Consider the following 13,889-nt stretch of genomic DNA (forward strand, 5'->3'; position numbering starts at 1 on the left):
CATGATATTATACATGTTTCAGTGCATTCTCCCAAATCTCCCCACCCTCTCCCTCTCCCACAGAGTCTGTGAACCCTCTAAAATCTAGCAAGTTTTTATGTGTGCACACATCTGTACCTGTGTGCAACTTCCTTGAGAGAGCGTGCATAGCTTTTAGTAGATCCTTAAAGGGGGATCCCTAACCCACAGAAAGTTCAGGACCCAGGAATGAAAATATCTTACACTGATAGTTGCTGACTTTACCGAGGTTAAGCAATGTCTTGTGTGGGGGAGAACTTAAAGGAATGGAGACTCTAAAGGACTTCAGGCTTTAGGATGGACTGTTCACTTGTGTTAATAAGTTCAGTCTGTACAAGGTTCAAGTGAAATATATTATGGATGAACCTGTAATAAAATGGGCCTCCTCAGTGCTGCAGTGCCATGGTTCATGACAGGGAACGTGCTGCCAGCTGATTTTGGCTCAGGGCTCTGGAGCAGGTACAGGCCGCCTCCCCTCGTTAGGAGGTAAAGGGAAAGTGATAAAATGCATTACTTTGCTCTCATAGGGCTTCCCTGATGGTTCAGATGGTAAAGAATCCACCTGCATTGTGGGAGACACAGGTTCCATCCCTGGATTGGGAAGATCCCTTGCAGGAGGGCATTGAAACCCACTCCAGTATTCTTGCCTGGAGAATCCCATGGACAGAGGAGCCTGGTGAGCTATGGTCCAGGGGGTCACAGAGAGTCAGACACGTCTGAAGGCACTTAGCACACATGCTCTCACAAGCTGTTTATGACAAGAGATTAATAAAAACATGAGAAGCATCCTTTGGCGGGTTGAGGAGGGAGGCCTGGGTGGCAGTTAACATCAGTGGCGAATCCCCTCGGCATTTCTTTGTGAGAAAGAAGGAGGGGTGAGCCTCAGGTTTCACTTCACCCAGTCAGGGCTGCTGTTACACTTGTCCATTTTGGTTTTTCCCTCCAGACTCAAGCTGGCCCAGTGAGTCTCAGCTTCGGCCTTGTGTCTTGTGGGGCTGCCTGGAGCCAGGTGCGAGCCTTCCTAGCTCACATACAGGGCATTCTGTGTTCACATCACTGACGTCAGTCTTTTCAGTTTTGAATGACTACATAAACATCAGATATTGAGAGTCTGGTGGAAGGATTCAGACTCTCATATTTTGTGAAGGAATGAAAGTTCTCCCAGACAGTCCAGTGGATTCGGGTGAAGGAGTTCCCTGTGGCAATGTAGTGCCGTGTGGGTTGGTTTGTTTTCCTCAACTCTTGAGGCCATTTGGTTTTCATGTCTCCCTCTGTCCCCACCCGGACCCTGTGAGTCCCGGTGTCAGTGACTTTACAGCCAGCATGCACAGAGCCTTTTGCTAATTAATGGCTTAAAACTCTTTTGACAATGACCTATAGTATAATATAACAAGGTATATTTTACAGCATGATCCAGTGTGTACCTGTATAAATGTGCATAGTATTGTTGTTGTTCAGTCACTAAGTCAGATCCGACTCTTTGCTACTCCATGGACTTGTAGCATGCCAACCTCCCCTGTCCTCCACTATCTCTTAGAGTTTACTCCGTTTCATGTCCATTGAGTCAGTGATGCTATCTAACCATCTCATCCTCTGCTGGCTCCTTCTCCTCTTGCCCTCAATGTTTCCCAGCATCAGGGTCTTTTCCAGTGAGTTGGCTCTTCACATCAGGTGGCTGAAGTATTGGAGCTTTGGCAGCAGTCCTTCCAATAAATATTCAGAGTTGATAAATGTGTGTGTAGATATATCTAAAAAGGTTTCAGAAAGTAATATTTACTCTTATACACTGTGCTCTAACACTATTTTCTATGCCATGGAGGGAAATACTGCTGATCTCCTCTCATTGAATCAATTTCATGACTCGCTAATAATAGTTTGCTACCTGTACTTGGAAAGCTACCTTTCCCAGGGAGGTGCTATGGTGTATCTCAGGGCACCACCAAGCAGTTGAGTCTCTGTGTGGCACAGCAGAACCAACTTGTGTATTGGCAGTAGCACTTGTGATCTCTTAGAGGCAGTAGGCATAGCAGGTAAGTGCGAATGTTCCAGTTAGAGTGTTCGGTTCGTTCTTGGCTTTATGACATTACCATTTGTCTTTGTTGTTGGGTAAGTTTCTTAACCTGAGTTGGTTTCTGTATATTTAAAAGAGAGATAATAAGAAAAAATTTAGCATAAGCACGTAGTAATGTTTAACAAATGTTTGCTGTGAATGTTGTCAATATTCTAGTTCAGTATTTACATGGACCCTTAGTTGGCATGCATTTTCCTTCTTCCCTTTGGAATAATTTATATTGAGCCCATTTAGAGTGTGTGACTTAGGTGTAGGGATAAACCCTATGTTCCAAAGTGTAGGTTATAAGCCACGTAGTTAAATGGAAACAATATATTGCAACCATTTACACCTTGAATGAGTCAGGGCTGCTTTCAATTACAGGTAACAGAAACCCCAATCAAACTGGCTTCAGCGAAAACAGGAAATTATCGATTCACATAACGGAAAAGTCTAGGTGTATTGCTTTCGGTGTTGGCTGTATCCAGCTGTTGTGACAATGTCAGAAGTGTCTTTCTCTCCCTCTCTTGCTCTGCCTTTCCCTGTTGGCTTCATTTTCAGGCACGCTTGCCCCAAGCAGTGGCAGAAACAGCCACCAGCTGCTCTGGTTTTATGTATCTCGGTAGCAAAAAGAGAAAGTCTCCTTTGTGGTTTTGACTTAGTGCTACTCTGATGGGCCTTGACTTGGATTATTACTTGAAAACGCAAGTCCATGAGCCCGAAGCACAGTGAGGCCAAACGATACTAAAACATCAGAGTTTGGAACAGAGAAAGGTTTATTACAGGGCCATGCAAGATGAGTGGCTCATGCCTTAAGAACCCCAAACTCCCTGAAAGCTTTCAGCAAGGCCCTTTTACAGGAAAAGTGAGGGAGGAGCATGGTGAGTTGTTGCAGACTTTTTGGTGTCAGATTGATTGTTCTTGAAGTCGAGTCATGATCAAGTAACAATGCTCTTGTAACTCTCTACCAAACGAATGTTACTGTCTGTTCTGACAAGGAAGGGCAAGATCCCAAGACACAGCTTTACCCTACAAGGTCCTTATCTGGACTAAGAGGAGACAGATCTCAGCAGGTCCCTCAGATCCCCAGACCCTGCCCAATTGTCATCGCTCAGGGAACCAGGCACCCAGGACTCAACTCCTCAGGTCTCCCAAACATTGGGGACCAGGTCTCTCAGACTGTGATCTAGGCAGATGGCTGCTGCTGCAAAGTTACAGAGACAGGGATGGGGGAGATGTTCACTGCCGCCTCAAGGTCCAGGCCCAATCAGTGGGTGACCTTGGCAAGAGCTTTGGGGCCCTAAGGGACCCAGTCCCCCATCCTGTTCCCTGGCATCCCCCCCCCCAAGTTTACCCACTGGCCTAAGGCCAGGTGAGCTGGAGAGCCTTGGGCAGAAGGCCAGGAGTCACCTCTTACCTCACTCCTCCCCTGATGGCCAATGGCTGAATTGCCTCACTAATGGTCCTCTCATTGATAGTTGGTTGTTTATGGGTGGGGCCCACTGTGGCACTGCCCACTGGCTGAGCAGGACCACTAATGGTCACCCATAGACAGTTGGTAGCTTGTGGGTGGGGCCCATTGTGATGCTGACCAATGGTTGAGCAGGACCCTAGTTGCCTAGTAACCGTGCAAAGTAATGATGCACAGCAATGGCTGCATGCTAAACTCGCCTTGCTCTATTAAAGGATGGACTCTGGTCACCCCTCTGATTTCTGACACCTCAGTCACTGAGTCAAGGTGGGCAGTGGTACCTGCCTGCCCCACTCAAACCACACAGGAATAACAGGGCAGGGCTGCTGCGTGGGGAAATCACAACAGGTGTGCACTCTGCACCTCTACCACTCCTTCTTGGAATGTAGGACTTTTTGCATAAGATATTGTGTTTGACTAATCCAGCTGAGAGTAGTGTTATCACTTACTTCTCATTCCAAACTACCTTTTATTTCCACTTGTTATAGTACAGCTATGTAGGAAGATGAGCCATCCCTTCTTTTTTGATTACTGCTAAAAAAAAAAGTCTTTCCCGGCCATCCAGTCTTCTTTGTTGCTGCTTAGAAGTTATCATGTCCGTCTGTCTTATTTTATGCCTCCCTCTCTCATATGCTTTCCCAAGCTTTTAGCACTTGTTGCTCTCATGGCAAACAAGCAAATACAGATATGTGACACCCCCTTTCCTCAGTGGTCACCCCCTTTAATTTTGTAATCTGGCCAGTCTGAGGGTCAGATTGTGTTTGCCGTACCCTTTTCAGCCCTGGCTGTGAGTGAGGATCACTGTTTGCCAGACTCCGTGAGGCTGGGCCTCTGAGTTGTTGGACAGCCCCTGATTTAGTGCCTGTACCTGCATGCATGAATGCATACACACACACAGACACAGACACACACACACACACACACACACACACACACACACGTGCACACAGACACAGATGGGGCCAGAGACATTGGGCACTGTGGACACTGGGGCTCCAGATGGTGAACTGTGTCTGCCAGGTTGTGTAAGAGAATTGTGGGTCTGGAGCCAGTGAAGTTGAGGTCATAGCCCAGAACCTTTCATCTGCCATGGGCAAGATACGTTTAGCCCACTAATTAAATTAGAAATAAGGTAGGCACTCGTTTATTTTTTATTGTGTTAAAATACATGTAAACTTTACCATCTTAACCATTTAAGTGCCCAGTTCAGTGATATATTTAGACTGTTATGGAGCCATCACCACCATCCATTCCCTTCAAGCTTTGCATCTTGTAAAACTAAAACTGTGTGCCTGTTAAACAATAACTTTCCATTCTCCCCTCCCTCTAGCCCCTGATAGCCACCATTGAACTTTGTGTCTCGATCATTTTGACTTTTTTAAGTACCTCTTATAATTGGAATCATGCAATATTTATCTTTTTGCAACTGGCTTGCTTCACTTAGCATAATGTCTTCAAGGTTCACCCATGATGTAGCGTATTAGAGAATTTCCTTCCTTTTTAAGGCTGCGTAGTGCTCATTGTATGTGTATACTACATTTTGCTTAGCCATTGATCCATTGATAGACACTTGGGTTGCTTCTATGTTTTAGCTATTGTGAATAATGTTGCAATCAATCAATATTACTGTACAAATATATCTTTGAGACCCTGCTTTCAGTCCTTTTGGGTATATATCCAGAAATGGAATTGTTGGGTTGTATGGTAACACATTATTTTTTTTTTTTGAGGAACCTCCATCCCGCTTTCTGCAGCAGCTGTACCATTTTGCATTCCCACCAGCAGTGCAAAAGGGTTCAGATTGCTTCACATCCTTGTCAGCACTTGTCGTTTTCTGTTTTTTTGATAATAGCCACCCTTTTGGGTGTGAGATGGTATCTCATTGTAGTTTTGATCTACATTTCCCCAATGATTAGTGATGTGGAACATCTTTCCATGCTCTTATTGGCCATTTGTACATCTTCTTTGGAGGGATGTCTATTCAAATTCTTTTGCAATTATTTGCATTCCTTTATTTTTAAAGCTCAATATTGTGCTCTAATATTTTATGACTGTGTAGGATAGATAAGCCAAATGTTGAGAAGTACAGATGTACACAAATACATGAATTTACTTATTCCCAAAGTGTTACTTTCGGGGCAAAATTAGGAAGTTCCGTAAAAACATTTAAAAACTCTTTTTAAAGTCACAAAGTTTTTATGTGTAAGTTTATACATAAGTGTATGTAAAACATAAGTATATTAAATATCAGACAAGTAACAGATGTGACCTGGACGTATTATCTACTGGGAGCTTTGTAACTCCTGGCACGTCCACTTGTGTGAAAACACATTCACACACACAGTTGCTGCCCTGTTGTCAAACTCAGAAGAACCGGTCACTAGTTAACTTGGAGAGTTGATTAAAACGATGAGGATACAGAAAAGCTGACACATATTTGACATGTTTTATTTTAAATGAGAAAATTTATAAGCAGCATGTTGATTAGCATTTTGATTTTTTCCTAGCTATTAATTTACACATGGTGACCCTGATAATATTTTCCCAGTGCTCTGTCACTTGGTATAAAATTTGGAGTACCAAAAATTTTCTGATGTTGGCTCAAGGCCTTTTCCTAGAAGAAGGATCCTCAGACTGTAGTGTCTGTTATATAAACTCAGCCATAATCTATTGCCTACATCTCCCACTTATATTTCTTTAAGGCAGACCTAGGGTTTAGCATTCCTTGCAAAGGTAATCTACGTTCAGGATTCTTCTAGACTTTTTCCAGTCTTTAAGAATTCTCTCTTGCACATCTAATTCACCAGCAGAATTTTTCATGATTTGCCTTCACTGAGCCTTTACAAGGTATTTAATTTTGTTTTTAGAGAAATGACTCATTTTTGACGTTCATAGTTAACCGCTTTTACATGGTGCTTGGAGAGTATAAATGCAAAGCAAATGCAATTGGCACAGAACGGAAGCCCAGTTCACCTGGCATGAGCACACAGCTCTGTCGGTGGGAGCAAATGTGAGCAGGTGTGTTGGCGCTCTGGCCACCGGTGACTGACACTCGTGTGGGAGTCGCCGTGTGTTCTGAGCTCTTCACGTGGACTGACTCATTTACTCTTCCCAGACCCCATTGGGTAAGGCCCTGTTGTTTCTTTATTCCAGATGGGGAGAATGATGCACAGAGAGGCTGCGAGATTTGCCTAAGAGTAGCCTTCTAACTGCCAGCTTTCAACCTGCCTTAGTCATTTAGTTTTGGAAAAGGAATGAGAACATTTTACATGGAGGTCAGTTAAGTGCAGGGAAGGTGAGCAAGAGTGCAGCTGTGTAGAGATATTTGTCCCTTAAACAGAAACCCCGTCATAACACATAAAGCCTTCCAAAACATTCTCCACAGTGTCCTAAAATTAGAATCTAGGCTTCTAGAGGTAGAAATGACCTACATAATCACTTATCCCGTCGCCTGCATATCCCGACTGGGTAACCAAGGCCCAAAAGGGTGAGATGACTTGCTTTACAAGGATCCAACTAGTTAGTGACAGGTTCTTTGTGAAATTAAGCTTTCTGGCTTGCTCCACATTTTCTTCCAGGAGAAAGGGATGCATGCCTTCCTGAGAGAAACATTCAGGAAATGAGTCAGAGCCTGCCAAGGGAGGAGGAAGTTTGGTAGATAGGGACACCTTAGTCACATCTGTCTCAAGCCAGTGCAGAGCTTTTACCAGAGACTCTTAGGGCTGAAAAGGGTCAAGTGATGCAGTTTTATCCATCCTGTCTAGAAAAGGAAAGAATGAGGCCAGCTGAGCATCGCCAAGGCAGATGATTCTCTCGCCCCTTGAGAGAGCTGAGCCTCAGAGAGGTAAATTCGTTATCCAGAATCACACCACCAGAAGGGAGTGGAAGCTGGGTGTGGACCTCTTCCCGATAAAGCTGAGGCCCAGGGTCTTTGTGATGCCCCTCATGGGGCAGGGCAGTTATGTGACAACAGGTTCTCTTGGCAAGAATTTCTTATAAAAGCTACTCCTAAATGTCTCTTTAATTTCAATCTATATCCTTCTGAATCGCTTCTCGGCTGTTTGGCTAAGATCAGTGTGTATATCCTTCTGCAGTCCTCAGTAACAATGAAAGCAATTGGTCATAGTATTTGGGTAATAATCTTTATATATATATTTTAAATTGGGATATAAAGAGCAATTTATATATAATTTATATACAATTAATTCCTGTATAAAGAACAATTGTATACATTTAAGGTGTACAGTATGATGAGTTGATACACACATGCATTGTAAAATGGTTTTAAGGCTTTTTCTCTGTTATTGAACTTTTAAAAATTGAAGTATAATCAACTTTTAACGCTGTTAGCTCTTGGGGCATATCACAGTGATGTGGTATTTCTATATGTTTCACGATGATCACCACGATAAGGCTCGTTATCGTCTGTCATCATACAAAGCTCTTACAACACTGCTGACTTATTCCCCTTGCTGTACCTTCACCCCCGTGACTCACTTACTCTGTAACTTGAAATTTGTTCTTCTTCATCTGCCTCACCAATTCTACTCATCTCCCCCACCCCAACCCCTCTGACAACCACCTGTTTTTCCTCTGTTTATATGACTCTGTTTTGTTATGTTTGTTCATTTGTTTTGTTTTTAGATTCCACATATAAGTGAAATCATATGGTATTTGTCTGTCTGCCTTATTTAACTAAGCATAATACCCTTGAGATCCATCTATGTTGTCACAGATGGGAAGATTTCATTCTTTATTATAGCTGTGTAATACTAAATTTTATCTATATACACAAGCAAACGCACACTCGCTACATATTCTGTAACTACATCTACTGATGGTTGCTTCCATGTCTTGGCTGTTGAAAATAACGCTGCAGTGAACACAGGGATGTGTGTGTGTGTATATATATATATATATCTTTTTGAATTAGTGTTTTTGTTTTCTTCAGAAAAAATGCCCCAAAGTGGAATTGCTGGGACATATGGTAGTTCTAGCTTTAGTTTTTGAGGAAGCTTCATGCTGTTCTCCTAGTGACTGCACCAAAGTACATTCCCACCAACAGTGCATGAGCGTTCCCTTTTCTCCACATCCTTGTCAATACTTGTTATTTCTTGTCTTTTTGCTGGTAGCCATTCTGATGGGTGTGAGGTAATACCTCATTATGGGCTTGATGATATTTTGTGAGTGAAATTGCACCTTGGATATTTTTGAGTCTGCTTGAAGGGGGAAGGAAGGCCAGTTAGCAGTGTCTGGGTGCTAGTCAAATCTTAAGGTGGAGGGAGTCTCCTTCAGGTCGCCACTGCTCGTGTTCACACCTGTTGTGTAGCATCTCCAGCAGGCCTGTGCTGGGTAGCTTCCAGTCCAGGAATAAGGGATGTATGACAAAGGGAACTCGCCACCTTAGACAGCCGACTCCATCTTCAGCCAGGAAGTCACGCTCACATATAATCTTTTACAGGATGAAGCTTTTTACAACAGTACTTTAGATTTATGTTTACAAAAATAGTTCATGTTTAACATGGAAACTTGGAGAACTGAAGAAAGCTCAAGGAAGAATATGAAAACCTATGCATACTGGTTATCTTTTGCTATATAACAAATTACCCAAAGCTTAGCAGCTTAGAATGACTAAGTCTTATTTCATATTATTGGAGAGTCAGGATTCTGGGAGTGGCTTAGCTGGCTCAGTGGCTCAGTTCTCTCATGGAGTGCAGTCATCTGGAGGTTTGACTGGGGCCTGTGCGGCTGTTTTCAGACTCACTCAGGTGTGTGCTGGCAGGAAGCTTCAGTTCTTGCCACTCCTTTCCCTTGGGCTGCTCACGGTGTTGGCTCCTCTCTGCACCAAGTTGATCTGGGAGAAAGAAGCTTGCACTGGGGGGTGACCAAGATAGAAGCCAGACTCGCTTATAAGCTTGTCTTAGAAATGGCCTTCCATCGCCTGTGTTGAATTCTGTCAGTCACGTAACCAGCCCAGGTATGATGTCGTAGGATGGACTAGCTGAAGCTGTGAATACCAGCCAGTGGGGATCGCCGGAGGCCACCACGAGGCTGCATACCAAATGAGGCTGCATACCATTGTTTGTCAATTAAAATTTTGTTAGAATAAATTACGTATGTTTTTACTCACTGGTCTTTCCATTTCCCTAAAGAGTATTACAAAATAGAAAAGATCACTTGGGAAAAGAACATCCTAAGGGAACACAGTGTAGAGGGATGAAGGCACCGATGAACTGTTGAGGGCACTCCCATCCTTGAGACACTTGCTGCTTTTATTCTGAGTCTGCAGTACTGAGCTGTGTGTAGTCTGGGGAGAGGGGAGTGATGGGAGCGGCATGAATGGAAGGATCTGGACAAGCCTTGATCCTGAGGTCGTTCGTGTGTTGGGAAACTGAAGAGTCCTGCTGCCTCGGAGATGGGATGAGGACTTTAGGATTCTGTCCAGGCTGAAACGTGGAGAGAGTCTTGGCCCCTGGACCCCATTCACTCTCCTGTTTTGGATACAGTATAAGCAGCAGAGATTTGTAATAGATATTCCAATTTTTACAAATAATTATTTGGAGAAAAATATGTAGGCACTTCAGTCATAAATGTATAGAAAGTGACTTAAAAGTTTTTTGGGGGGAAAGAATTTTGTTTATGAAAAACAGTGTACTGAGATTTAATAGGAAATTGTAACATCTGGATAGGCAATAATGTTCTATAACCCCTTCCCCCAGCTATTAAGTCACACAGATAATACAGGAAACTCATGGGTACGCAGTAGGTAGTACACACTTATAGATGTGACATTTTAAAATCACACATGCAGAGCGTTAAAAAGAAACGCACATACCTGTATAGTGTTTTGGTGAATCGTGGTATTACAAAAGCAAACTGTAATACGAGTACATTTAAATGAATTCTTTTATAGTCAAAGGAAATTTGCAAGTAAAAATTGGCACAAAAAAAATAGCACAATAGAATACATTTGAATAAATACCTGCATAGGCAGTCATAGGACATGTTGATAAAAATTTCAAAATAAACTGATACAAGTGTAACAATATGAATTTTGAAGGAATTCCTAGGTTACGCGTTCAAGAGAAGCTAATACTTCACTGAATGGTAGTGTGCGCGGACAAAGTAACAGCAGGGAAACCGCGTTAGTTTCCCCAGGGTGGCTCGAGCCTAGTGTCTAGGACTGCTTGTCTGCTGCTTTGGGTTGCGTGTTACACCAGTCATACAGCTGTGAATCCTAGAGGTTGGGAGGTGAGGAGATACCCAGACCCAGCCTCTGGTCAGCACAGTGGTCCGTGGCTCCCTCCCCGCCCATTTGGGGACCCTTTGGCAGACTAGGAGCTAAAACAGCAAACTGGTGTGACCTCCCCACCCTGCATGCCTCAGCCAGAGGCGACTCCTGGGTTTCTTCCTCTCAGGCCAGACCTGTTGGTGGCCCTGGGTGGACAGCAGGCAGGACAGCCACAGAGTAGCTACCGCTGCTCCTGGGCTGGACCCTGGGAGCTGAAGTGCCCAGAGGCATTGTTTTGAAAATGGAGCAACTTCATGACCAGCAGTTGGCTCTGGAGCCCTTTACACATCCTCCGTTTCAGGCCTGGAGCTCTGTGCGTCCCATGACGGATCCAGATGTGGTCCCCGTCAGAGAGTCTGAGGAACCTGAGACTTCCCATGGGCATGTTTTCTCCTGTTGCTGCTTACGCTTTAGAAGATTCTCTGTCGGGCATTGAGCTGAGCCCCTTGCAGGCGGCCACACACCCCATCTTGTCCTGCATTCATCTGGAACCCTGCCTGGAGCATGTGAGAAGGCAGACCCTGACACCTCTCCCTGGGGAGCAGTGCTGTGTGTAATAACAGAGTCACAGGGAAGATGGAGCCAGGGCCCGGTGACAGGATGCTGGGGGACGTGGCTGCAGATGGGAGCCACGGCTAGGCTTGTCGCGTGCGGGGTCCTCACAGACTCCCGGCAGGGAGAGGCTGTGTTGCAGACCCGAATGTTGGCTCGTTCATTGGCCAACCCTGGGTGGCTGACAAGGACTTTGTGGGGAACACAGGGTTTGGCAGCAGAAAGATCTAAAATGAGTTATATAACCTCATTTGCACCTTAGTGTCCTTATCTGTAAAATGGGGCACCTGCCTAAGGGAATCACGGTGAGGATTGGATTAGGTCATGTGCTGGGAGGCACTAGGGTCATTGCTGGTACGTAGTGAGGGTTTAGTAATCCTGGTTGAAAATATAAACGTGTAATCCTGTGTGAATCTAATAACCTCTTTATGCTGTGCTAAGTCGCTTCAGTCATGTCTGACTCTGCAACCCTGTGGACTGTAGCCCACCAGGCTCCTCTGTCTGTGGAATTCTCTAGGCAAGAATACTGGAGTGGGGTTCCATTTCCTTCTCCAGGGGATTTTCCTGACCCAGGGATCGAATGCGCATATCATGCCTCCTGCATTGGCAGGCGGGTTCTTTACCACTAGCGCCACCTGGGAAGCCCAAGAACATCTTTGCTGCTGCTGCTAAGTCACTTCAGTCGTGTCTGATTCTGTGTGACCCCATAAACAGCAGCCCACCAGGCTCCCCCGTCCCTGGGATTTTCCAGGCGAGAGTACTGGAGTGGGGTACCATCGCCTTCTTCAAAGAACGTCTTTAGTTTACTATAAATGAAAGGACTGAACTCTGTTGGCTCTCAGTGTCTCTTTCTCAGTTTGACTCCCCTCTCCTTCTCCCTAGGCCCAACCTCCACCCAGTCTCCTTGCCCCCACTCCTGTAGTGGGGCACAGGTAGAGAGGAGCAGAGCTGGGAAGGTGGGAACAGCTGTGAGCTTAGGAGACCCTGGCCTTAAGCTGCTTCCTAAGGCTGTCTGCCTTCTGAACTTGAGTCTCCTCGGCTGTGTGGTAGGTGGAGGCTAGCACTGTCTACTTCACAGGGTGGTGAGAATTCTTACTATATGGTCTGTAGTTCCTGGCACACACTGGTGACCAACATGAGGAAGCTGTTGTCACTGTGTCTTAATAATCAAAGGGACTTCCGTCCCCGGGCATCTGAGGCTGTGTCATGGGGTGTGCTTATGAGCCCTCTCTGCCCTGGACCTGTCTTCTGTCCCGGTCTCAATGGCCTCGTCAGCCTCTGGCAGCACACACCCTAAAGAGTGAGGGGATGGCTGGGTGAACCCGAGCCCATGCCTGAGGCTGGCGGCAGTCTCCAGCAGTCCTTTTCCCACCAGGCAGTCAGTGCGAGAGACTGCAGGAACCAACCACACTCTAGTTTTCTGACCAAAGCTGAGCTTTGTGTTTCCACGGCAGTGTGGACCTCTTTGCTGGAACATTCTCAGACTCTTCATCTTTAATTGCACCACTCCTTAGGGTCCTACTAGTGTTTGGACTCAAAGCCAGAAGGTTCTGATTTATCATAAATCTGTGTTCTTCTGACAGAATGATCTCTCTTGACCAAACAGGACAGGCAGGTTCCAGGGGAAGCTGGTTGCAGAAGTCCCAGTTCTTCTCCAGTGGTAATGTGGATGGGGTTCAGCCTCTGGAGTGGGATGCCTGGCTCCCTGCTCTAGGCCAGGCCACATATGTCTTCAGGTTCTACACTTGCACAGTGAAGGTGGTAATGGTGTTCACCTCAGAAGTTGTTGTGAAATGTCAGTGGGATCGTCCAGAGAAAGTGCTCACCTGTACCAGGGCCATTTCAGGGATTCAAGTAACTGTTAGCTCTTGTTTCTATTTATATCGGGCATATGATTTTTACACTCGCTCCCACATCTGGCAGTTTCTTACTCATCAGAAGTAATCATTTCAAATCCTAATATAGACCCTACCAGTTTGCAGGGCAAGTCTCTGGTCTTTGAGGGCACACCTCTCTTGGTTGAATGCGGAACCACCAAATAAAGATATCTAGTGGACAGTTAAAGATGTTAGCATCTTCTGGATCATGTGCTCAACCACATTATAAGATAATGCTTGGAGGCAAGGGCTGCACCTGCCTCTGTGTATTCTCAGTGTGTGAATGGGGGCCACGTGGTGATTGCAGTGGTCAGGAAACTTTTGCGGTTTAGAGCTTGGGGTCTGGTGTCCAAGGAAGGCTTCCTGGTTTCACATCCTGGCTTCACCACTGCCAATCTGACCGTGGTGACAGTGGGTGAGTCACTTAATTCAACTGTCTCCTCACCTGTTAAATGTAGATAAAGTACATTTTGCCCTGGGGTAATTGCAAAGATGCAATAAGGTTAATGAGAAGCAGTCTGTACTGTGGTCACTCTGAACTGGCAGCAGTCAGCACCATCCTCCCATGCCCTGTGGGAGGCTGGGCAGGACCAGCCTGGCTTGTGCACCTTGCACTGTAGTTCATTGGTA

General features: G+C 45.2%; 1 protein-coding gene and 1 long non-coding RNA gene across 2 annotated transcripts in view; one reads left to right on the top strand and one right to left on the bottom strand.

Moving 5' to 3' along the window:
• The window catches only part of TSPAN5 (tetraspanin 5), a 180,761-nt gene that overhangs the window by 110,977 nt on the left and 55,895 nt on the right, over positions 1 to 13,889 (top strand). The gene's annotated exons all lie outside the window — the stretch shown is intronic.
• On the bottom strand, positions 740 to 3,761 carry LOC133249344 (uncharacterized). The gene is made up of 2 exons (XR_009736914.1): positions 3,486 to 3,761; positions 740 to 2,150 (listed from the first exon to the last, which is right to left on the bottom strand). It is a non-coding gene; the product is annotated as an uncharacterized LOC133249344 (long non-coding RNA).

Source organism: Bos javanicus, chromosome 6 (genome assembly GCF_032452875.1).
Source record: "Bos javanicus breed banteng chromosome 6, ARS-OSU_banteng_1.0, whole genome shotgun sequence".
In the NCBI taxonomy this organism is placed as follows: domain Eukaryota; kingdom Metazoa; phylum Chordata; class Mammalia; order Artiodactyla; family Bovidae; genus Bos; species Bos javanicus.